Source organism: Capra hircus, chromosome 9 (assembly GCF_001704415.2).
Source record: "Capra hircus breed San Clemente chromosome 9, ASM170441v1, whole genome shotgun sequence".
NCBI lineage: Eukaryota > Metazoa > Chordata > Mammalia > Artiodactyla > Bovidae > Capra > Capra hircus.
This window is the reverse complement of record NC_030816.1, coordinates 68,585,526-68,609,319: the sequence shown is the minus strand read 5'-3', so window position 1 is coordinate 68,609,319 and position 23,794 is coordinate 68,585,526. Positions and strand designations below refer to the sequence as shown.

Sequence of the window (23,794 nt, the reverse complement as noted above, 5' to 3'; positions counted from 1 at the left end):
AAATACCAACTGCAGAAGGTGAGGAAGTGAATTAAATGAGATAATCCAAGCTGGGTAGGAGAGGGTGGGATGAATTGAGAGAGTAGCATTGGTGGCTCAGACGTTAAGGAGTCTGACTGGAACGTAGGAGACCCCAGTTCAATCCCTGGGTCAGGAAGATCCCCTGGAGAAGGAAATGGCAACCCATTCCAGTATTTTTGCCTGGAAAATCCAAAGAATGGCGGAGCCTGGCAGGCTACAGTCCATGGGGTCACAAAGAGTCAGACACAACTGAGTGACTTCACTTCACTATTGACATATACACACTATCATGTGTAAAATAAACAGCTAGTGGGAAGTTGCTGTGTAACACAGGGAGCTCAGCCCGGTACTCTGTGATGACCTAGAGGGGTGGGATGATGAGGTGGTGAGAGAGAGGCTCTAGAGGGCGGGGGTATGTATATACTAATGGCTGATTCACTTGCTGTATGGTAGAAACCAATACAACATTGTAAAGTAATTATCTTCCAATAAAAAAAAAAGGTCTTAGAAGAGTGTCCGGCAGAGAGTAAGCACTCTGTATATGTGCTCTATTATCATCTATTCTGTGAGTTTAATTCACTCAAAAACTAATGCAGATTCAGTAACTATCAGTATAAATAGTGCATTGCCTGGTATACCACTAACAGTTTATTACTAACATTTTGTTACTCATATCATAATCGTAAGTGAACTCTAATACCCATGGGTCAGCAGATTATTTAAGGTTTTCTTTGCAAAAGTCTCTCTCCTTTTCTCTGATTATGAAGGCAACCCTTGCTCTTTGAAAAGATGAAGAAGAAATAATCCAATGATACAGAACTGTTTTACATAGAAAGTAAAAACGTCTCATCATTTAATACCACTATATATAATAACTAGGGCTTCCCTGGTAGCTCAGCCATAAAGAATCCACCTGCCAGTGCAGGAGACACAAGTTCAAGCCCTGGTCCAGGAAGATCCCCTGGAGAAGGAAATGGCAACCCACTCCAGTATTCTTGACTGGAGAACCTCATAGACAGAGAAACCTGGAGGGCTACAGTCCATGGGGTTGCAAAAAGTAGGATACGACTTAGCAAATGAACAACAACAATAACAATATGCAATAACTATACAATAACCAATGATTAAAACCGAATACCTAGTCTTCCTGACTCTTTTCTATTCAAGAAGGCTGTGAATACTTAACAGTATCCAGAAGAACTGACCCTGATTACAAACTCTGGAACATTTTTCTGCTAAACTGCAAGAATTCTCTAGGGGTTTATTCCTGCCAGGGGACCACTGTACTTTCCACCACCAACATTTTTGTGCAGGTGATATCAGGTAAAAAAGGAACACCAAGGAGCAACCTAGAAAAGGAAAGGAAATTCTTTTTAAAAAGAGAGGGCACTTCTTGGCGGTTCAGTGGCTAACACTTCACCTTCTCCGACACAGGGGTTACAGGTTTGATCCCTGGTGGGGAGGATAAGATCTCACATGCCTCGTGGCAAAAAAAAAACAAAACACCATAAAACAGAAACAGTATTTTAACAAATTCAATAAAGACTTGATTAAAAAAAAAAAAAAGAATGAGAGAATCCTTGTGTTTTACTTTAATGTTCAAGAATCCCAAAGCGGGATACTGAGGACTGGTATCTTCAGGATTCAGTGTTTATAAAGTCAGTGGCCAGGCTTTCTTTCAGGAACAGATGAACAATTTTAATTCAATAAACATCCTCCAAATACCTCCCTCATAAATGTCTATAAAGATAAGCCCTATTCCCCACTCCACCCCACCAGGTTTTGTTGTTGGTCGGGGAGGGGTTTGTTTTACTTTCCAAGAGCATTCACGGAAGAGTCTAGCTCATCAGCTAACTGCCTTGTCCTGAAAACAAATGAGGTGTGGGAGAATGAATGCTCCCCTGGGTGTCAGAGGCCTTCCTGTTTCTAACTCTAGCTGCATAAAGTGGATGGAGACATGTCAGACCTCTGAGTGTCAGTTTCTCCATTGCTACAATGGTAATGACACTACCTATAAAGGTTTCTTTTTCTGATAATTAAATGAGGTTTAAAATGTATATAAAAGCACTCTGTAAATTTTAAGTCTTTTACAATCATGATATTGCGTGCTCAGTCGCTTCAGTCATGTCCAACTCTTTGCGACCCTATGCATTGTAGTCCTCCAGGCTCCTCTATCCACAGGGTTCTCCAGGCAAGAATACTGGAGGGGGTTGCCATGCCCTCCTCCAGGGGAATCTTCCCCACCCAGGAATCAAACTCTTGTCTCTTCCGTCTCCAGCACTGCCAGACGGGTTCTTTACCACTAGCGTCACCTGGGAAACCCACAACATGATATTAGGAGTTATGGCTTTGCACATTTTCCATCCATAATCAGTTTATTTCACGAGGTAGTTTATTCAAAGTACTTCAAGTACTATTCCCTAAGAAACCCATATAGACCAAGTGATTTTAAATGATCCTATAAAACCAAACAACTATTTTGATATCAGTTTCTATATTATTCCTATAACTCAGGTGACAGAATATTAATGCCCTGGATTCAACATTAAGAAAACTAAGGTCATGGCATCTGGCCCCATTACTTCATGGCAAACAGAAGGGGAAAAAATGGAAACAGTGACAGACTTTATTTTTGGGAGCTCCAAAATCACTGCAGATGATGACTGCGGCATGAAATTAAGATGCTTGCTCCTTGGAAGGAAAGCTATGACAAACCTAGCTAGCGTATTAAAAAGCAGAAACCACTTTGCTGACAAAGGTCGATATAGTCAAAGCTGTGGTTTTTCCAGTAGTCATGTATGGATGTGATAGCTGAACCATAAAGAAGGCTGAGAGCCAAAAAATTGATGCTTTTGAATTGGGGTGCTGGAGAAGACTCTTGAGAGTCCCTTGGACAGCAAGGAGATCAAACCAGTCAATCCAAAAGGAAATCAACCCTGAATATTCACTGGAAGGACTGATGCTGAAGCTGAAGCTCCAATACATTGGCCACCTGGGTGAAGAGGTGACTCATTTTAAAAGACCTTGCTGTTGGGAAAGACTGAAGGCAAAACAAGAAGGGGAAGCAGAGAATGAGATGGTTAGACAGCATCACCGACTCAATGGACATGAAACTGAGCAAACTCCAGGAGATAGTCCATGGGATAGCAGAGAGTTGGATACGACTGAGTGACTCACACACACACACACACACACACACACACACACACACACACACACACAGGCGCGCGCATGCGCGTGTTTAAAGAAGATCTATATTCTGAGCAAAATGACAAATTGAACAGTACTTTTTCTTCCTTCCAAAATTCCACTGAAGGAACTTTGGAAAAGGCATACACCAACAAGATAAAGAACAAGATAGAAGAAAGCAGCAACAAAATGTCAGAATTTGTAAAGTAAATGGGCCAATGGTAACTAACTCAGCAGATTCAAGAAAGTCAAATCCTAAGCAAAAAGTGGAGAAGACTAATGTATGGCAAAACCAATACAGTATTGTAAAGTAAAATAAAGTTAAAAAAAAAAAAGTGGAGAAGACCAAGAAATGATTACACCATAAACAAGCACTCAAAGGCTTAGGAACCAGAACTGAAAGCTGAGGACAGAAAAGGAGGCAGTGGTGGTAGGGTAATAACAAACATGTTTGGTGAGAAGCCTTCTTAAAAAGTGAGTGTAGGAATTCCTCTGGTGGTTCAGTGGGTAAAACATCACACTCCCAATGCAGGAGGCCTGGTCAGGGAACTAGATCCCACATGCCACACTAAGAATTTGCATGCTGCAACTAAAAGATCTCACATGCTGTGACCCGGCACAACCAAAGAAATAAAAACATTTATAAAAATATTTTTTAAAAAAGAGGTGAGTGTATCCTACTGTGGCAGGAGGGTAGCAAGGCTAGAATCTGAACGGAGACTGGGTTAGAGATGCCCACCTAAAGAGAAGATGTTTAAGTGAATATCTTCTTTCACCTACCGTCCAGCACACTGACCTGCAGCCTATAGGCAGGAGAATGGAAGACCCTTTTGATAAAGTAGAAAGAAAGAAAAGCAAAAAATAACAGAATAGGTGGGACTTTAGGGGTCCAACCATTTAAGTTCAAATTCCAAATAATAGGAATTCCAGAGAGAAAGAAATAGATCACCTAAAAAGCATTAAGGGTCAAAACAATTTAAAACTAACAGAACAACACCTTTTAACTTTTGAGGAAGACGTATTTTTAACTCAGACTTTAGTCAAACCAGCAATCAAAGGTGAAGGTAGAATAAAGACATTTTCAGATTGACACTAAGTCTCAAAAAAAAACTTTATCTCCCCTGTTCTCCTTCTCAGGAAGAAGCTGAGGAAGACGTTCCAACAAAAGAAAGAAATGAAGCAGAAAAATAACACAGAATAAAGACTCTTAACAAGTTCAAACAGAGGAGAGAGGCAAAGGCATCTCAGGATGATGGCAAAGAGACAAAGATGACGGCTAGGAACCTGGCTGAAAGGATCCTCTGTTTAGATGAGGTGAGCAGGCAGCCAGAGAGATTTCTTCAGGAAGGTGAAAACTGATAGAATTTCTGAGGAGTCAGAATATCTTGAGAGGAGATTTAGACCATGTGGGGTTGAGTAGGTTGTAAGTGTAAATAAAACTAACAGCAACAGCAGAGAAACACAATTAACTTCTAGAAAAGCAAAAAGAAATATGTAGTTACAGGAAAGTAATCATGGCTCAGCTGTGATTGGCATTTTCATAATCATAAAAATATAATCATAGAATACTGATCTAACAAAGTATAATGGAATTAGGAGAATGGGACAGGAAGAGTGTATGTCTATGGAAAAGAGGTGTGAAAGTGAATTAAAATACCATCTTCCACACAGAGAAGTCAATAGGCCACGCCTAAAACAAAATAGAAAGCAATCACGAAGTAGTAATAGAAGTGTGTTATTTAGAGACATGAATATACATACTAAAAGAAACAGCAAAAATAGTCGAAAGTAGCTGCCTTCGGGAAGGCAAAGTGAAATTGACCTTTTTGTCATTACACTTTTCTTTTTATTAAACGTTTTATGGAACTAGTTCACTCTAATTATCTACGTGTAAGTCTGATGAAATTAAAAATGAGAGAGAAAGAGACAGAAAGAAGAAGGAAATGGGGCAGGAAGGGAGGGAGAAGCAGGAAGGAAAAGAGAAGGCTTTCTAGAAATCCACAACACCAATCCAAAGGGCAATGATACGAATTTATGAGTTTGGCTTGGGGTAAACCAGAGCTCTCTAGGAACCCTCCGTCTTGTCTGCTCATTTCCTTCTCGTGTCAATATTTCTTTACAGGTTCTGCTATAGCACTGATGCTTAGACACAGTTATAAGTGCAATCTGAAACTCTCCTCAAGTTAATATTTTGACAGAACTAAATCCAAAATTCCTGACAGAGTTAAAAAATAAATCTGAAAATGAAAGTGATCCTAAAATAAGACTCAAATAATAAATGGTTAATTTTTTTAGATATTGGAAAGAACACAACACTGGTGAAGCAAAGGAAGCCCCGCAGATATGAACACCTATTATAAGACAATCATTCAAGGTGTGATCCCTGGAGAAGGAAATGGCAACCCACTCCAGTATTCTTGCTTGGAGAATCCCATGGACAGAGGAGCCTGGTGGGCTGCTGTTCATGGAGTCACAGAGTCAGACACGACTGAGTGAATAAGCACACAAAGATGTGATACTTTTGCAAACATGAAAAGTAGATAAATGGACATGAATAAAACAAGGAGAAATAAACCAATTATATATAAAATGTTACTTTATGAAGAAGCAGCCGCTGAAAAATAATAGGAAAGAATTTAAGCAACTAGAATGATGTAACTGACTGGCAAGAATTTTTAAAAAAAAAAAAGAATTTATTTCTCTCTAATCCTTATCACAGACCCCATAATATACCTCAGAAACATGAGAGAGTTAAAAATGCAAATGTCTATAACAGTAACATTGATAGAAAATAAAATGGAGTATTTATCAGTACTCTAGGATAATGATAACTGGACTGGAGGTTGTAGGGGAACTCTCAAAGAAAAAGATAACCAAATGTGACTACACAAAATTTGAAAATTCTGTGCAACAAAAATAATAATAAATGTTAAAAATCAAAGCAAGAGACCAGAAGAAAATATTTGCACAAAATATAATAGACATTAGATAGATATACAATGTTATATGAATACACAATCTTAACCAGAAAGAAAATAACATGACAAAATATACTGAGGAAAACATATAAAAAGACAATCACAGGAAATAAAATATTCTCAATAAAAATATGAAATGACAAGATCTGCTCTTTAGCAAATAAATACAAATTAAAAATAAGATACTACTTTAGACTAACAGATAAGAGAGAAAAAACACAATACAAGGTTTATTGATGCCTTAGCTACCAGATGGAAAGAACAAAATTGAAAATGTTTATTGTGTGTTTATGCTGCTGCCAGTGGTAGGTGTAGGGGTCTAGATGTCAACAGGAGAAAATGTCCACACTCTCAGTTTCAGCAAAGGGCAGTTAATATCTTGAGAAATTAAACAAAAACAAAATAATGCTGACTACATGGAATTTTCTTCCACCAACTGTTAATCTTTTCAGATGGGTTGGTACTACTATAATTTTCACTCTTTCAGGAATAAGCTTCATCCTCTAAAGAGTTCTAGATTTTCCAAAGAGAAAAATATTTCAGCTCACCAGCAGGAACTGAAAGAAGTTTTTCTTCTCACAATATAGTATTCCCTTTTATGTGGAATCCAAAAAGAAATGATACAAATGAACGTGTTTACAAAACAGTAACAGACTCACAGAGAACTAGCTTATGGTTGCCAGGAGGAAGAACAGAAGGAAAGGGATAATTAGGAAGTGTGGGATGGACATGTACACACTGCTTTATTTAAAATGGATAACCAACAAGGACTTACTGTATATCACAGGGAACTCTGCCCAGTATTACGTGGCAATCTGGATGGGAGGGGAATTTGGAGGAGAATGGATACACGTACATGTATGGCTGAGTCCCTTTGCTGTCCATCTGAAACTATCACAACATTGTCCATTGGCTATACTGCAATATAAAATAAAAATTAAATTTAGGGACTTCCCTTCTGGTCCAGTGATTAAGAAAGTTCCTTGTAATGCAGGGGACATGGGTTCGATCCAAGGTCTGGGAACTAAAATCCCACATGCCTTGGGGCAACTACCTCGAACTCCGGAGCTCACAGGCCGCAACGAAAGATCCCTCATGCTGCAACTGAGACCTGACACAGCCATAAATAAATATTTTTTAAGTTAAATATAGTTTAAAAATCTCATGGAAATTTCTCACTGAAAAAAACTCTCAATGAAAATATAAAAGCTGAACTAATTAACAAAAGTATTCAATTGGATTCACCGTGGTTAAACTTGTCACCCACCTACACTCAGCAATAAACCAAGCTTGAAGTATGAAAAATAGAAAGTATAAGAACTGATGCAATGATTTCCTCATCGTTCATGTACTCCCTGTATATCAATACAATATTTATAGTAGAAGCAAGAAAAAAATTAGAACATAAATTACATTTGCAATACTAAGGAATATGCCAAGCATGGGCAGAAAGATGAGAAAACATGGCTTAAGGTCATCAAAGGACATCACTTGTCCATTCATTTAAAATCACACTTCAAATCTGAGTTATATTTTAACTCTCACTCTAGTCTTTAATTCCACTTTTTTAGTGTCAATGTTGTCTTGAGATGCTAGATGGTGGACAGTGCAGATATGTTTAAGTTGACTGAAGTGAGACACAGCGGAGCATTCTACACTTCCACCTACATCTAGTAAACGTTGTTCTATGATGACTTAACCCTCCCTTCCCTGAAATCAGCCAAACGGATTCTTTTTTTTTTTTTTTTGGTCACACCATGAGGCTTGTGGGATCTTAGTTTCCTGACCAGAGATTGAATCTGGCTTTGTCAGTGAAAGTGCCCAAGTCCTAACCACTGGACCAACAGGGAATTCCCCAGTGGATGGTATTCTTAGTAAAGCAGACATTCATAGGTTAAATGTGCACATATTTGCTTTGTGATATCTGGTTAAACGGGAAATAGATTCTTAGTAGAGAAGCAATCTGGTTACTTTCTCAACCCAAGGACTCTTAATTCAAATACTATATTTATTTAATGTAATCAGTTCAGTTCAGTTCAGTTCAGTTCAGTCACTCAGTCATGTCCGACTCTTTGTGACCCCGTGGACAGCAGCACGCCAGGCTTCCCTGTCTATCACCAACTCCCAGAGCTTACTCACACTCATGTCCATCAAGTCGGTGACGCCATCCAACCAACTCATCCTCTGTCACCCCCTTCTCCTGCTTTCCATCTTTCCCAGTATCATGGTCTTTTCAAATGAGTCAGTTCTTCCCATCAGGTGGCCAAAGTATTGGAGTTTCAGCTTCAGCATCAGTCCTTCCAATGAATATTCAGGACTGATTTCCTTTAGGATTGACTGGTTGGATCTCCTTGCAGTCCAAGGGACCCACAAGAGTCTTCTCCAACACCACAGTTCAAAAGCATCTATTCTTTGGCACTCAGCTTTCTTTATAGTCCAACTCTCACATCCATACATGATTACTGGAAAAACCATAGCTTTGACTAGACGGACTTTTGTTGGACATAAATAAATTGCAGTAGAAGAGATGTAGGAGATTAAAAAATCAAGAAGTCACAATCGCTGCCCTCAACTAAGTTTTAAAATGTATAGTGAGAAATAAGCACGTACAGAAATAATCAAAGAGCAAGAACTGGCCATAAAAGGACTAAAAGGACTCAGCATGAGCTGCTAAGCCAGGCAGAGCTACAACACCAGTGCCAGGCCCTCCCACAGCAGGGCCAAGAAAATGAAGTGGAAAGACGAGAAGTCAGAGCAGACACTGACCTCTGAGCAAAGGTGCCTCAACCTTGATCTAAAACAAGATCCAAAGGCAAATCTGTCCAACACCCTCTTAGGCTGTAATCATCAGATTCTTAAAGTTAACCCTTAAAAAGCTGTAACATAAGCTCATGACTGTCAGCTTTAAGTTTATATTCCTTTACTGTATATTATATATTAAAATATTTATACATTAGCTTTTAGCAATGGCACATTGAAAGAGATGGATAGAAACTTTCTTCTCAGTTCCTTGCTATCTATTTTCTTCATTAAATGAAGGAGTTGAGGACTTTCCTGGTGGGCCACTGGTTAAGACTTCACACTTCCAATGCAGGGGGTGCAGGTTCAATCCCTGGTTAGGGAACTAAGACCCTACATGCCATGCAGCCAAAAAAGAAAAAAAAAAAAAATGGAGTCACTTTCTTGTTCTCTCTTGCCAGTGTGTGTGCTTACAAACACACATGCGTGTGAAGGATTGGTCAATTTTGAACTAGGTAGAACAAAAGATCTCCCTTTATTTAAAAAGAGGTCCTTTGTCTTAGAATCAGAGCCAGGCTCACAGATTCTATTTTTCATATAAACTGTGTTCCATAAGAATGGGAAACTTCCTCTGACCCAAGACTAAGCTGGGTTGCTGGCTCCATAATACTTCCTCTTTCCTGACATTCATCATTTTCTATTGTTAATTGTTTCATTGCTTATCTTGTTTGTTGGCCAATAAGCTCAATGGGGTCAAGGGCTGTACTTACTGTGTTTGCCACGTGCCCTCGAGGGTCCAGCTCATAGAAGAGCCTCAGTAAATATCTGTTGAATAACTATGCTTGCCAGACTGGTTATTTCTTTCAACCATTTCTGATGAAGCTAGGTCTCTTGTACGCAAAGAGGAAGTGACACTCCTTATCTTTAAGATGAAGAAGACAAGGGACTTTCCTGGTGGTCCAGTGGTTATGACTCGACCCTTCCAATTCAGGGAAGTGGGTTCAATCCCTGGTGGGGGAGCTAATATCCCACATGCCATGCTTCAAGTTGCAGCCAAAAAAAAAAAAAAAAGAGGACAGGCTGGTAGAAGGATAATAATAAATGTAACAATGGGGGGATAGATGGGTGTACTTTCTGAACTCACTGGAAGATGGAGAACTCAACTGGATGCTTCTAAATGGCTTATCAGGAGTTTGCTGAGGAAGGAAAAGGGGAAGGGAGCAGGCAGAGACAACCCAGACCATTGCAGGTATAGGAACTAGAGCAATTTGGTGCTGCAAGAGTGAACACAATGTATCAAAATTTGCTAGGAGTTTATCAGACTACTCTTTAGGTGACTGATATTTCCCACAATAACCTGACTCAAAATCAGTGCTTTTCCCTTTGAAGAAAAATGTGCTGTGCTGTGCTTAGTCACTCAGTTGTGTCCAACTCCTTGAGACCTCATGGACTACAGCATGACAGGCTCCTCAGTCTATGGGGATTCTCCAGGCAAGAATACTGGAGTGGGTTGCCATTCCCTCCTCCAGGGGATCTTCCCAACCCAGGGGTCAAACCCAGGTCTCCCACATTGCAGGTGGATTCTTTACCATCTGAGCCACCAGGGAAATAATTATTCCCTATTTCAATGAATCAGGTAATATATTTTCCTATCATAGCAATCTGTCTCATTCTATTAGATGGTCATTTAAAGCTTTAAGACAGCACCTCAAAGTTTTATCTGGCATAAGATTTTCTGGAACCTCCTTATTCTCCTAGAAATGACTGATTCCTATAAATTCACTGATTCTCTCCCGACCCCCAACCTTTTTATCTACAACTATTCCAGGAATTTGGTATCTCTCCCCCAGTTATCAAGACAGTAAAAGGTCAAGCCAGAAACTCCTCTCTCAAGCAATCCCAGCTGGAAGCCAGCCAGGAAATTTGGGCCAGGCTCTCCGGTGACCAAGCCAGGAATATGCTATAAAGGACAAAGAGCGAATATCACTAAATCCATCCTGCTGGGATTAAGGCTCAGGTGCTCCTCTGCGCCACAGTTCCTGTGACTTTTCGCTAATCTGAAAAATCCCAATAGACTCAGTCACTATCAAGGGCATAAGAGTTCCAGGCAGTGGTACTTGAACTATAGTACAGATCAAAACCATCTGTGGAAAATGGGTTGAAAATGTTAATTCATGGTTTCCACTAGTAAAGATCCTACTTTAGTAGATCTTGAATGTAAACCTGGACTTCCTTTTCTGTTTTCTTTTTGTTGCTTGTTTGTGGGGCATGTTTTAAAATATCCCAGGCAATTCAGATCTTATAATCTACAGGCTACACACTGAGATTCACTGGACTGATTTGGGGCCTTTCAAAGGCTTTTAAAAAAGGGAGCGGGGAGGAGGGAGAGAAGAGAGAGAAAATGTAGCCCAGTGTAGCCTAATAAAAGTACTGTGCTTAGTCATTCAGTTGTGTCCAACTCTTTGCAACCCCATGGACTGTAGCCCACCAAGCAGCCTAATAAATAGAGCCTAATAAAACTGCTTACCATTTAACAATGGTAAAGCCTTGTTGCTGTCATTGTTCAGTCGCTAACTGGTATCTGACTCTTTGTGATCTCAAGGACGGCAGCATACCACTCTCTTCTCCTTCACCATCTGGAGTTTGCTCAAACTCATGTCCATTGAATCCGTGATGCCATCGAACCATCTCATCCTCTGCTGTCCCCCTTCTCCTGCCTTCAGTCTTTTCTACCTTCAGGGTCTTTTCCAATGAGTCAGCTCTTCACATCAGGTGGTCAATACTTGAATTAGTAAGTACTAATTCAAATACAGTAAAGTCTTGAATTACAGGAAAGACCAGCTCTTCTGCTCGTTGTCTGAACAGCCTGTGTGTTTGGTTAGCCTTCTCTGTGATGCACCCTTCTCCACTCATCCTGGTCGATCCTCACCTGGCTCTTCTGCTCATAATCTTTCCAAGATTAAGACTACTATCTTAAAAAAAAAAAAAAAAAAAGACTACTATCTTCTTGATCTCTGATGAGCTCTTCTATATCCTCCAGGATCTTGGACAAACCCCAGCTTTCTGGGCTCCACTTGGCAGGGCAAGTCTGGCTCAGAAGGACATGGCAAAGCCCTCATGGAGGAGAACGCTGCCTTTCAGAGAAATGCAGTGGTTGATGGGATGCTCATATCCCCTTCAGGACCAAGGCCCTTGCTCCTCCAGCTGCCAGGAATGTTGACTGTAGAAGGTTCATAGCTCCAGCAAGTGCCTTTGACTAAATAAAGGGAGTTGCTTGGCCCAAGATTACACGTTTCTGCCTGGATACAGCCCACATCCAATGATGAGTTGATGCCAGGGATACAATGACCAGCCCCCATGCTTCAAGATGGCATAACAATTCTGAAGGGCCATCCCGCCTCCAAGTTTCCCCACTGTGAAGACCACCCTTGTTCCTGCACTGCAGTTCTTTCTTTCATCTGCACATTCCTGCTCTCCTGTCCGCCTGCCAAGTCCTCTCTCAGAGTACCTCCCAATAAGTTTCTCATATGCAAATCTCAAGAGTCTGTTCCCAGGAAACTTGCCTCTTTTAGTCGAGTAATGACAGCATGGTGCACTGGGCCTGCACCTTACTTCTCAGGTAATGCTGGGAGGTCATTTAATCTCTCCCGTAGTCTCCTTCCTCATCTACATAATTAAAATACAGAAAATAATAATACTTGTCATATCTGTCTTGCCAGAGTTTTATGAGAATTAAAAGGGCAAATATCTATGAGATTACTTTGTAAGGAACGAAGAACTGTATAATCCTGTCAACTGACATCACTGTATGTTAGTTTGAAGTGAAGTGAAGTGAAGTCGCTCAGTTGTGTCTGACTCTTTGCGACCCCATGGACTGTAGCATACTACATTCCTCCATCCATGGGATTTTCCAGGCAAATGTACTGGAGTGGGTTGCTATTTCTTTCTCCAGAGGATCTTCCTGACCCAGGGATTGAACCCAGGTCTCCCGCATTGTAGGCAGATGCTTTAGCATCTGAGCCACGAGGGAAGTCCATATGTTGGTTTAGCCATGTAATAATCAGGGAAGAGGGGAAAAAGAAGGGGGATATCTACTAATATTATAGAATTCCGCGTACACACTGTGCTTGACTTTATCTCAAATCAATAGATTTGTGTCACCAATCTGTGTGTTATGTCACGCAGGCACATAACAAAATTAAAAGCAAAACCAGGAATGAGACATGCATTGATGCAACTCTGAAACAAAACTGAGAACAATCCTTGTTCCCTCTTTTTCTATGTGAAGATAGCAATTGAGCCATTTCCACTACTCTAGAAAGTCAGAATTTACACTATTACCCAACAAGTTATGCAAGAGCATGAAATGTCGTGTATCTTTGAATAGAGAAATAAGTGAAACAATTGGGTATACAAAATGGGGAACACTTTACTAAGCAACTTTGTACTTTCTAAATTACCTTGATACTGTATCCACCAGAAAGAAAAAAAGTATATAAACTAACTGAAAACATTCAATTAGCTCAAGAAAGATAAATGAAAATTACCAATCCTAAAACTTCTTCCTACTAAAAATAATCAAATTATTGAGTTTTACAAAGAACTTGAGTGAGATACACAAATAGTGTCTGGTATTCAAAAACTCAGAAGGAGTGACCAGCAAACTTACTCTGACAGATGGTTTCATAGTCAGCAAGTCACAGAATAGTCAGAACTCAGAGGAGGCTGAGAAACCTACAAGAGCCCTTAACTCTGGCAATTCTCTGCACTCAGGGAAACCACAGTGGAACTGAGGAGGCCAGACAAACCCACATGAAATATTAACCAAAACCCTTCCCTTTCTTGTTCTCTGAACACTGAATGAGTAACAGGCAGACATATAGGAATTTAGACCAAGGGGTAAACACGTGGACTGGATTATCTCAGAAGGCTTTATGTCAGTTTCATATAATGGAAAACTATAAATATCGAGATTTCCTGGTAAATCTAAAGAAACGCTGAATGAAACATTTTGTTCATGTGTGGAGAAAACATTTCAAAACTTCAAGTGTTAGATATTTGAGCATTTTATAATTTCAAACTTAAGTGAGTTTGTTGATTCATTTAGGTACTACATTAATTCAGTGTCTATAACCTTTATATGGTCCAAAGGAGAGGCTGCTGAGGGAAAAAAGAATTAGACCTTGCTTGCTGGATAAAAATCAGAGAATTGTTTTAAGCCAAAAGAGAGTGAATCATGAGCCGATGAGAATAGTGAAGAGTTGGGGTCAGATTTCGGGGTTTGATAGTGAAAAATATATTTATCAGGACCAAAGGAATGGACCTGTAAATAAAAATGACAGTCCAAACCCAGGAAACTTGAATCATTTTGCCCAGCTTAAATCAAGAAAATGGGAAACACGGGCACCAGCCCCAACTTACCAAGATTCTGAAAATTAGAAGCAGGAGAGTTTGGTAATTACCTGGTTTGGGGTAAAACCAAAGCAAAATAGCCCTCAGAATACAGATGATAAACCAAGACTGTAAGATCTGGAGCTGTTATGGACCTGCCTGCATCTGTTAGTAAATCTTCTACTATCAGACCCTGCTCAGTAGATGTATATCCCCTGGCCAGTCTTTCTGCTTCCCCATAGGAGGCATACTACAGATCTTAGCTATAAAACATCGAGCATCTATGAAACACAAGCAGCTTCCCAGGTGGCTCTGTGGCAAGAATCTGCCTGCCAATGCAGGAGCCATAGGAGATTCGAATTTGATCCCTGGGTCAGGAAGATCCCAACCAGGTACTTCTTGGGGTAAGGGGAAGGGCAGAGGTGCAGCAGCACAATGGGACCCCTGGGAGCCATCTCCTGTACTGGGCTATTCCTCGCTGCGGGAGGATTGTCAGAATCAGGAGAATGACTCCAATCTGAGTTTGCCACAGTGTCCAAAACATCACTCATTCATTCATAGAGACGGCCTATCAGAGCAGAGTGGTAAGAACACAAGCAAGTAAAACAAAACAAAACAAAACCCAAACAAACAAAAAGTATACAAGCAAGCTCTGTGTTTTGATGTATAGCTTTCTAAACTGCTTCATAAATGTACGTGTACATATGAACATTTTTTTAGAGTTAAGAGCATGCTATTCATACAGTTTATAACTCAGTAATAGACTGTTAATATTTAGTTATGTCAGGAAACATTCTAAACATAAAAAACGAAAAAAGAATACAAGCAAGTTCTGGAGTCAAAGACGCTCAGGATCAACGCCTGGCTCTGACAATTACTAACATTGCACTTTCTGCACCAGTCAAAAGTAGTTAACAACAGTACCTATCTCAGAGGATTGCAGTAAGGAGCAAAAGACTTGATTCACATAATGAGCCTAGAATAGTGCCGAGAACTTAATATGTACTCAATAAACGTTAGCTGTTATTAGTATTCCTTCAAAAGTGTTTTATGAGTACTGACTATATGCCAAACCCTGTACGTGGTCCTCATTATCCTTGAAACCAAGCCTACTCTTCTATTTATCTTCCTATCTTAGTCATTAACTAGAAATGTGGGAGTCATCCCAACCCCCTCCCTCTCTCTCACTGCCACTTCTGGGTTCTGGGCCAGATTCCACCTACTAAACACTTCTCAGCTCCTTCCCTCTTTTCTGTTCCTCACTGTCACTGCTTGACTCAAGGCTTCTTTAATTTCTCATCTTGAATATTACAACAATGTCCTCCATGTCACCCAAAGGCCAGTGCCATGCTCATCCAACCTATTCTCTATCTTGAGTCAAAGTTGGCTTTTCCAAACACAGATGAATCTGATAATATCATTCACATGATTAAAGTCCTTTATAGGATAAACTCAAACCTCTTACATAACATATGGGCCTATGTGATCTGATCCAGTCTGTCTGTCCAGCCCTCTCCCCAGCCAGTGTCCACCCTGAACAGGCTGATCCTTCTGCTGGGTCATCTATCCCTCCATTGGATGACTAATCCTGCTCTTACATTAAGCTTCATTATTTAATTGATGCCTACTCCCTAAAACTTATCATGACAAAGCCTATGCCAAATTCAAGTACAATGATGAAGATCACACTCAACATTAATTTTGAGGCTCTTGAAAGAGAAATAAAGTATGGAAATTAAGAAAAATTTGTGTAAAATTTAGCACTGTTTCCCTTACTTGGTGGATATCTTACGGAATTGGAAAAACTGGATCTATTTTGGTATTAGGTCCAAAAAGCACTTCAGCAGATTTCAGTCCCAACAATGGATTTACTCATGTTGAGTTATACAGCTATAACGTGTTAGAAGAGACTGATCTGAACTGTAAAAACAATGATCAGAAAGTTGTTTCAATATGGTGTTGTAATGTTGCTGCTAAGTCGCTTCAGTCGTGTCCGACTCTGTGCGACCCCATAGACGGCAGCCCACCAGGTTCCCCTGTCCCTGGGATTCTCCAGGCAAGAACACTGGAGTGGGTTGTCATTCCCTTCTCCAATGCATGAAAGTGAAAAGTGAAAATGAAAGTTAAGTCGTGTCTGACTCTTAGTGACCCCATGGACTGCAGCCCACCAGGCTCCTCTGTCCATGGGATTTTCCAGGCAAGAATACTGGAGTGGGGTGCCATTGCCATTGATTAGTCACTTTAAAATGTCTGTGGTTATCTAGGGGTAAGAACAGGTTGGACTTATTTTTACATGGTTACTAGATAATTTGAAATGTGGTTAATTTTTTAAAAATCTCTAAAAACCATGCCTTTCTAATTAATATATTTTAAAATCACTTACTGAATGAAACACTGACCGAATGAGCTCAACAGGCTGCCTACAAAGACAAGTAGATGATTAAGCTCAAACCCTCATCATTCTTCCAGCAATGATGATCCACTTCATTCAGAATCCTAGAGCTGCAGGAACTTCAGTCATATTGGGACAGAGGCTCAACTGTGGGCACAGATCTGTCATTGCACTCATCTCCTTCTACTGGATTTTCTAGGGTATTTGCCAGTCTTCTACACTGGTCCTTAGGGTTCTTGTCAGCAAGATCCTGTCTTATTATCAATTATATAACCAGAGCTCGATAAAGAGACTGGCACAGAGAAGGCACCCAATAACTGTTTGCTGGTCTGAATTAAACTCAACTCCAACAGTGATGTTATCCACATCTCTACTGCGTCTCTATCCAGCTGCAATAGGACTTATCAGCTTGAACATTTTAATTTCTCAGCTCCACCATCTTCACAATTTTTTACATGGCACTAATTTATAAAGACAAACTGTCCAGAAGATTTCGATTCAGTGTGACATACAATCACTATGTAACATGACATGTTTCCACCACACCATCCCAGCGAAAGCAGTAACAAACCAGTTATTGAATAACGAAATTAAATTTCTCTTGGGGCCTCTGTGGCAAAGCACATGATTTTAATGGTTATCTTACATCAGCCTGGTGAGTCTAGCTGGTATTCTGTACCACCCAGGCGCTCTTGGAAACAAAACTTTAAACTATTACTTCCTATACAACCAGTTCCAGTTTATCAGCGCCTGCATTTCACATCTTAATCTTATTTTAAATACAGCCAGAGCAAACCTCACTTTTCAAAAGTTCATTAACAAAGTCTCACATGTAAGAGAGCAGCTCTGTGACTCATTTTTGGATACCCGAAATAACAACTCCTCCCTTTGCTGAGAAACGGCTTCAACAAATGCGTGAGAACCACCGGAAGTAATACAGATCGTGAGCACTGCGAGCCAAGCCTAGAATTCCCTCTCTGGACAGTGTGGAGCACCTAGGCGCTGCAACTATCTCTTGTCTCCATTCTACTAAAAAGAAGAAGAAGAAGATAAAAAAGTCTTCTGTGGGCTGGGAAGGAACTATTTCAAGGCGGTACGACTTCTCTGTATTTCTTGGCTCCTAAGTCATACTGCCAAGCTGGTCAGAAAGTGCTACCTAATAGGAAGTGAAGAGGTGATCGAAGTCATGGCCCTTCTAATTCAAAAAACAAACACAATCCCCCCAAACTTCAGACTTTCGACTGAAAAAACAAAAGCAGTCTTGGGTGGGTGCCGTATAAAGTACCAACAGGTGTCAGTGAAATAATTTCTAAGAAGCCCTAAATGCGCAGACCTTGTCCATTAGGTGGAAAAAACAATCACTCCTCTCAGAATTAAGAGACCCAAAGGCCGCGTCCCCCGATGTGAACAGGAGGCGAGGGACCCGAGGTGCCCCCTCCCCGAAGGCATCCCTCGTGTCCCCGAGCGAGCGAGTACCCCTGCGGCCGCACGCCTACAGCGCTCAGCCTCTCCTGAAAGAGAAAAAGAGCCCCAGGTAGAGAAACACGAACCAGGAACGGGACAGCGCGGGAGACCCAAGGAGCCGTCTCCAGTGGGCGCGCGTCCCAGCGGGGGTGGAAACCTGCGGCTCGACTCCCGGTGGATGGGCTCCCGGCGCCTCCCGCGGCTCCTCCCGCGGCTCCTCCCGGGCCGCCCGAGCTCCGCGCCGCCGCCGCAGCATCTGGGCGCCCGCCCGGCCCCCGGGGCGTCGGAAGCACCCACAGCTGGGGACCGGGCCCCGCCCCCGGGCGACGGCGCAGGCTCCCCGCCCCGCCCCTCCCCGCCTGGAGCCTGTGCTTTCCCGACCCCGGGCAGCCTGGCCGACCCGCCCCAGCCTCCTCTCACTCGCGTGCGCCCCGGATGCTCTGCGCGGGGGCGACGAGGACCAGCCGCGAAGTGTGCCGCCCGGGGCACTTCACCGCGTTCCCTAGCCTCCTCTTCCTTGGAGGCCCCCCTGGAAGCCGGGGGGCCGGGGTGGCTCAAAGGCGCTGGACTTTCCCCGGGGATCCCCCTGCGCTGGTGACGTTTGCAGGCCGTGCCGTGTGTTTCCCGCGCGGTCCTCAGTGCGGGGGTGACTGTCGCCGACGCTGCACCTGTCCCTACCCTGTAGGCGGCCGGCAGGGAGCCTGCGAGTCACCCCGAGGCTGAGTATCTTCTTCCCAGAACTCACTCGAATTCACCCCTTTCCAGTGAGCTTTTAAACACCAGTCCGGTTCGTTCGTTCGTTCATTCATTCATTCATTCATTCAGTACCAACCCAGCGTCCACACAGGCGATGAGGACGCTATGTGGGCTAACGCACCGCCAAGATATTACCCGCAAAGACTCGGAATTCCAGTGAGGAAAGACGGACAAAGTGCTTGTCATGGGAGGTTAGTGGTGTATTGAATAAGCTTGAGGCTTAAAAGTTAGAAAATGCTCAAGAAGGGGGATGAAAAAGATCTTCGTTGATGGGGAATGTCAAAGAAATGCAGTCAACCGAAAGAGCTTCCTCAGCCAGAGGGAGAGCAATTTGAACAGCAAGATAAAGTAATATTAGATTACAAACTATGCTGAAGCTGAAACTCCAATACTTTGGCCAACTGATGCGGAGAACTGACTCGTTTGAAAAGACCCTGATGCTGGGAAAGATTGAAGGTGCAAGAAGAAGGGGATGACAGAGGATGAGATGGTTGTATGGCATTACCAACTGGATGGACATGAGTTTGATTAAGCTCTGGGAGTTGGTGATGGACAGGGAAGCCTGGCGTGTTGCAGTCCATGGGATCACAAAGAGTCAGACACGACTGAGTGACTGAACTTAACTGAACTGAATATTTCTAAAAGCTGTGAATATCATAAAAAACAAAGAAAGTGTGAAAAACTGCTACAGCCTAGAGCATCCTAAGGAAACCTGACAACTAAATGTATGTGGGATCCTGGATGGGATCCTGGGACAGGAAAAGGCTTTTCAGTAAAAACTAAGGAAATATGAATAAAGTATGGACTTCTGTTACAATATCAAGATTAGTACGTGAGTTATGATGATGTGCTGCTGCTGCTGCTGCTAAGTCGCTTCAGTCGTGTCTGACTCTGTGCGACCCCATAGACGGCGGCCCACCAAGCTCTGCCGTCCCTGGGATTCTCCAGGCAAGAACACTGGAATGGGTTGCCATTTCCTTCTCCAGTGCATGAAAGTGAAAGTGAAGTCGCTCAGTCATGTCAGACTCTTAGCGACCCCATGGACTGCAGCCTACCAGGCTCCTCCGTCCATGGGATTTTCCAGGCAAGAGTACTGGAGTGGGGTGCCATCGCCTTCTCCCTATGATGATGTACCGTACTTAATTGTACAATGATAATAATAGGGGAAAATGGGAACAAGATTTATGGAAACTCTCTTATTATCTTTGTATTTTTTTTTCTGTATAGCTAAAACCATTTGAAAAAAATTACGTTTAGGGACTTCCCTGGTGGTCCAGTGGTTAAGAATGTGCCTTCTGCTGTTTACAATAGATAAGACAATGGAAGCAACCTAGATGTCTATCAGCAGACAAATGGATAAGAAAGCTGTGGTACATAGACACAATGGAATATTACTCAGCTATTAAAAAGAACACATTTGAGTCAGTTCTAATGAGGTGGATGAAACTGGAGCCTATTATACAGAGTGAAGTAAGTCAGAAAGGAAAGCACCAATATAGTATATTAACGCATACATATGGAATTTAGAAAGATGGTAGCAAGGACCCTATATGCAAGACAGCAAAAGAGACACAGATGTAAAGAACAGACTTTTGGACTCTGTGGCAGAAGGTGAGGATGGGATGATTTGAGAGAATAGCATTGAAACATGTATATTACCATATGTAAAATAGATGACCAATCCAAGTTCGATGTGGCTGATTCATGGCAATGTATGGCAAAACCACCACAATATTGTAAAGTATTTAGCTTCCAATTAAAATGAATAAATTTATTTTTAAAAAAGAAAAAATAATAAAGTTTTCCACAGAAACAAACAAACAAAAAACCAACAGGGCACTCAAAAGCTGGTGCACTGGGACAACCTGGAGGGATGGGATGGGGAGGGAGAAGGGGAGGAGGTTTGGGACAGGGGGACACATCTACACCCATGGCAGATTCATGTCAACGTATGGCAAAAACCAACACAATATTGTAATATCTCCAATTAAAATTAATAAATAAATTATAAAATAAAAAAGAATGTGCCTCCCAATGCAGGGGAGACAGGTTCAATCCCTGCTCTGGGAAGATACCACATGCTGTGAAGCAACTAAGCCTACTCACCACAACTACACAGTCCATGCATTCTGGAACTCATGAGCCATAGCTAGAGAGAAGTCCAGGCACCACAATGAAAAATCTTGGGTGCTGCAACTAAGACCGGCTGTAGCCATAAATAAATAAAATAATAAAGTTCATTTTAAAGGTGAAGCAAAGTAAGAGACATGACGGGTGCTATAAGAACTGAAGAAAATGGGTTTAATGCAAAGGCATCTAAGATAAAACAGTTCAGGGAGGAAGCAATGTAGGTATTTTGACCATTTCTTTTTTTGTTGTTGTTTGTTTTTTGTTTTTGTTGGGTTTTTTTTGTTTGTTTGTTTCTGTGGAAAACTTTATTATTTTTTTTTAAATAAATTTATTCATTTTAATTGGAAGCTAAATACTTTACAATATTGTAGTGGTTTTGCCATATATTGCCATGAATCAGCCACAGGTGTACATGTGTTCCCCATCCTGAACCTCCCTCCCACCTCCCTCCCTATCCCATCCCTCTGGGTCCTTCCAGTGCACCAGCCCTGAGCACCCTGTCCCATGCATTGAACCTGGACTGGTGATCCATTTCACATATGATAATATACATGTTTCAGTGCCATTCTCCCAAATCATCCCACCCTTTCCTTCTCCCACAGAGTCCAAAGACTGTTCTATACATCTGTGCCCCTTTTGCTGTCTCACATATAGGGTTATCGTTACTATCTTTCTAAATTCCGAATATATGCATTAGTATACTGTATTGATGTTTTTCTTTCTGACTTACTTCACTCTGTATAATAGGCTCCAGTTTCATCCACCTCATTAGAACTGATTCAAATGTATTCTTTTTAATGGTTGAGTAAATATTCTGTTGTGTCTATGTACCACAGTTTTCTTATCCGTTTGTCTGCTGATGGACATCTAGGTTGCTTCCATGTCCTGGCTATTATAAACAGTGCTGTGATGAACATTGGGGTACATGTGTCTCTTTCAATTCTGGTTTCCTTGGTGTGTATGCCAGCAGTGGGTTTACTGGGTCATGAAAGTGAAAGAAAGTGAAGTCGCTCAGTCGTGTCCGACTCTTTGTGACCCCGTGAACTGAAGCCCACCAGGCTCCTCCGTCCTTGGGATTCTCCAGGCAAGAATACTGGAGTGGGTTGTCATTTCCTTCTCCAGGGGAACTTCCCAACCCAGAGATCGAACCCAGGTCTCCCGCATTGCAGGCAGACGCTTTAACCTCTGAGCCACCAGGGAATATGGTCATATGGCCATACTGGGTCATACGGCAGTTCTATTTTCAGTTTTTTAAGGACTGGTCTCCATAGTGGCTGTACTAGTTTGCATTCCCACCAACAGTGTAAGAGGGTTCCCTTTTCTCCACACCCTCTCCAGCATTTATTGTTTGTAGACTTTTGGATAGCACCCATTCTGACTGGCATGAAATGGTACCTCATTGTGGTTTTTATTTGCATTTCTCTGATAATGAGTGATGTTGAGCATCTTTTCACGTGTTTGTTAGCCATCTGTATGTCTTTTTTGGAGAAATGTCTGTTTAGTTCTTTGGCCCATTTTTTGATTGGGTTGTTTATTTTTTTGTAATTGAGCTGCAGGTGTAGCTTGTATATTTTTGAGATTAATTCTTTGTCAGTTGCTTCATGTGCTATTATTTTCTCCCATTCTGAAGGCTGTCTTTTCACCTTGCTTATAGTTTCCTTTGTTGTGCAGAAGCTTTTAATTTTGATTAGGTCCCATTTGTTTATTTTTGCTTTTATTTCTAATATTCTGGGACGTGGGTCATAGAGGATCCTGCTGTGATTTACGTCGGAGTGTGTTTTACCTATGTTCTCCTCTAGGGGTTTTTATAGTTTCTGGTCTTACATTTAGATCTTTAATCCATTTTGAGTTTATTTTTGTGTATGGTGTTAGAAAGTGTTCTAGTTTCATTCTTTTACAAGTGGTTGACCAGTTTTCCCAGCAGCACTTGATAAAAAGCTTGTCTTTTCTCCATTGTATATTCTTGCCTCCTTTGTCAAAGATAAGGTGTCCATAGGTGCGTGGATTTATCTCTGGGGCTTTCTATTTTGTTCCATTGATCTATATTTCTGTCTTTGTGCCAGTACCATACTGTCTTGATGACTGTGGCTTTGTAGTAGAGCCTGAAGTCAGGCAGGTTGATTCCTCCAGTTCCATTCTTCTTTCTCAAGATTGCTTTGGCTATTCAAAGTTTTTTGTATTTCCACACAAATTGTGAAATTATTTGTTCTAGCTCTGAAAAATACCTCTGGTAGCTTGATAGGGATTGCATTGAATCTATAGATTGCTTTGGGTAGTATACTCATTTTCAGTATATTGATTCTTCCAATCCATAAACATGGTGTATTTCTCCATCTATTAGTTTCCTCTTTGATTTCTTTCACCAGTGTTTTATAGTTTTCTGTATATAAGTCTTTAGTTTCTTTAGGTAGATATATTCCTAAGTATTTTATTCTTTTCGTTGCAATGGTGAATGGAATTTTTTCCTTAATTTCTCTATTTTCTCATTATTAGTGTATAGGAATGCAAGGGATTTCTGTGTGTTGATTTTATATCCTGCAACTTTACTATATTCATTGATTAGCTCTAGTAATTTTCTGGTGGAGTCTTTAGGGTTTTCCGTGTAGAGGATCATGTCATCTGCAAACAGTGAGAGTTTTACTTCTTCTTTTCCAATTTGGATTCCTTTTATTTCTTTTTCTGCTCTGATTGCTGTGGCCAAAACTTCCAGAACTATGTTGAATAGTAGCGGTGA

General features: G+C 41.3%; 1 protein-coding gene across 1 annotated transcript in view; it reads right to left on the bottom strand.

Annotated features, from left to right (window-relative positions):
- Positions 1-18,448, bottom strand: part of STX11 (syntaxin 11) — a 36,631-nt gene extending 18,183 nt beyond the window's left edge. Inside the window, exon 1 of the mRNA XM_018053298.1 lies at positions 18,261-18,448. The gene's annotated coding sequence lies outside the window, so the exon portion shown is untranslated. The remainder of the gene's footprint in view (positions 1-18,260) is intronic.